Source organism: Panthera pardus, unplaced genomic scaffold (assembly GCF_024362965.1).
Source record: "Panthera pardus isolate Hobbes unplaced genomic scaffold, ASM2436296v1 HiC_scaffold_27, whole genome shotgun sequence".
Classification (NCBI taxonomy): domain Eukaryota; kingdom Metazoa; phylum Chordata; class Mammalia; order Carnivora; family Felidae; genus Panthera; species Panthera pardus.
This window is the reverse complement of record NW_026526843.1, coordinates 6,016,853-6,019,641: the sequence shown is the minus strand read 5'-3', so window position 1 is coordinate 6,019,641 and position 2,789 is coordinate 6,016,853. Positions and strand designations below refer to the sequence as shown.

Genomic DNA, 2,789 nt, shown 5'->3' with positions numbered 1-2,789 from the left:
ACCTCCAGGAGTGGGGGCCCATTTGCAGGCTTGTTCCCAAGTCCATGGCCTGGCTCCGGGACTTCCACCGAATGCTCTTCCAAGGGCGTTCAAAGGACAAAAAAGAGAATCCCCCAAGTCCTCAAGAGCGATACAGAAAAACTCTGTAGTTCAGGGCTGGGGCTTCTCAGCAAGGGGTGAAGCCCTGTCCCCCGGCCGGCTGTGGGGCAGGGAGGGGTGGCAGGTGGAAAGCTCATCGTGCTGGTGGATGGCCATGTCACTGCATCTTGGCCTTCAAGAGCAGTCCCTGAACTGTTTTGTACAGGAGGTCGTAGTGCTGGGGACAGCAGGAGGGTTTGAGTGAGGCCGGGGGCAAACCCTGCATCCAGGAAGGCCCCGGGGGCCACTTGTGGGGCCACCTTCCAGGCAGGATGGGGGGGGCAAGGACTGACCTGACCAAGGTGACCCTCGCACAGGGACCCTGGCTCCCACCTGAGCCCCGCCTGCTCACCGGGACTGTTGTAGAGGCCACCCCGAGCTAGGCGCCCATGCAGATGGCCAGGAGCGTGGAGAAAACGGCTGGCTTGACCTTGTAGGCTCTCACCACCTGCTTCAGTTGCTCACAGAAGACAAACTTGGGGTCCCACGCGTCAGCCTTGATGCGGTGCTGCTTCACCTCCGCCAGGTGGCAACTCAGGTGGCGTGCTGGCGTGCTGAGGAACATGCAGAATTTGTCCACCAGCTGGGTGGCTGGTTGCCGGGCTGGGCTGGCTGGTGAGCCAGCCCGTCACGCGGTCCCGCTTCTCCTGCTGGATCATCCGCTCCGGGAAGATCGGCATGTCTCGGGGGGTTCCTTCCCGGCCAGGTTGTAGATGACGCGGGCCAGGGCCTCTGCGATGAGCCTCAACTTGTGGGTCAGAGTTTTCAACTTGGGCCCTCAGGTCCATGAGGTGGCTCTCCAGGTGGGACAGGGCGAAGGCAGACACCCAGAGAACCGCAAAGCACTCCGGCTCTCAGGCCGGGATGTCCCCAGGTCGACCCTCTTGTGCACCGTGGAGACCTTCTTGTGCACCGGCGCCCCAGAACCGGCAGCCACTATTTCCAGCTCCAGGAGGAAGGCATGCCGCAGTTTCCCCTCACAAGGCGGCTTGGACACGTACAGGTCCTGGCTGGCCCTTTGGGCCACAGTGTTCGAGAACAAAGGCAGAGGACAAAGGGTGCCTGGTTCCCCGGTAGTGGAACTCGCTCCTCTGAAGTAAAAGAACGGAAGCTTTGCATGTACCCGGTATGAGTGCGCTTGTTGGTGTAGGGCCTGGAGAAGGGGCGGGCGAGCTCCCGCAACAGGGAGACGCCACTCTCATTGGAGTCCCAGCCGTGCGACGGCCAAGGGGCCACTCTGAAGGCATCGTAGTGGGGCACGATAATGGTGGTGCTAAGGTCCTCTCCACCCCGGCGCCATCAGCCACCGGTCCGCTCGTGGCCTTGCTGTGGACGCGTGACCGTCCGGAAGCCGGGGGCAGTGGCGTGGAGGAGAAGCGCTTGGGCAACAAAGGCAGAGCCCTGGGAAGCCGACCCGGCCTGCGTCCGCTCGCAGACGGAGGGCGGGGCCTCATCACGCACAGCCAAGGACAAGGGGACGATGCTGTGCGTGGCCGGCGTCCTGGGCTCCGTCTCCGCGACTGGCTCGATGACGTCCTGGGACACAGAGGCCACAGCCCTCGGCAGGACGGTGACCACGGCACCTGCCGCCTGCCGCAAAGGCCCGCGGGTACCGCTCGCGGCAGCCGCGGGAGCCCGCAGCAACGGCGCGTCCCGCCCGGCCGCAGGGATGCGCGCGCGCCTGCGTGGGAAGTGCCGTGTGCTCGGGCCTCGGCAGGCAGCTGGGCGGGGAGAGGCGAGGCCGGGCGGACGCCCCCTGGAGGGAAGCCGGGGGTCCTCCCGACGGGACCAGTGCGGGTCATACCCCTGCGCGCGGGAGATGGGCTGCGTCACGGGTGATGGGCCGGAGCGGCGGCCCCCACGCCTGCCGCCTGTTCCCCGGGACCTGACCCGCTTCTTCCCGCAGCCTGGCGGGGCCACACCGGGCGATTCCCGAACCCACCTCCGCGTGGGTGGCCGCCGGGGCCCCCGTAAGTTCATAACCGTGCTGTGGTTACCTAAGAGAATGTTCCTGTTCTAAGAAAATACACAGTGAAGGGGCTCTTGGGTGGCTCAGTCGGTTACCCATCCGACCTCGGCTCAGGTCATGATCTCACGGGTTGTGAGTTCGAGCCCCGCGTTGGGCTCTGTGCTGACAGCTCAGAGCCTGGAGCCTGCTTTGATTCTGTCTCCCTCTCTCTCTGCCCCTCCCCCGCTCATGCGCTCTCTCTCTCTCTCTCTCTCTCTCTCTCTCTCTCTCTCAAAGATAAAAAGAAAATATACACTGAGGCATTTAGCAGTAAAGAGCCAATGTGTATGCAACTTATTTTAAACAATTTCAGAAAAACATTATGTGTACACACACACGCATAAAGAGCTCACACACAAACGTAAAGCAAAGAAAGTAAAATGTTAAAAATAGATGTATTTGGTTAAAGGGTATATGAGAATTTTTGGCTACTCCAGCTCTTCCAAAAGTTTTACGTGATTTTCAACAACAACAGCAAAAAGATATTTGAGCTTAACTCAATAATTTGTCTCAAGTTTTTAGGGAAGAGATAGTCATCTGGCCTTTCAGAGGATATAATTAGGGAGTGAACAGGCAAGTTGCATGTGATAAATTTACACTAATGTATTTCTCTGGCCGACTCCTTGAATTCTTTCCATTGCAT

General features: G+C 60.2%; 1 pseudogene; it reads right to left on the bottom strand.

Annotated features, from left to right (window-relative positions):
• Positions 1-419: 419 nt before the first annotated feature.
• Positions 420-2,118, bottom strand: LOC109253698 (nicalin-like; annotated as a pseudogene).
• Positions 2,119-2,789: the final 671 nt, after the last annotated feature.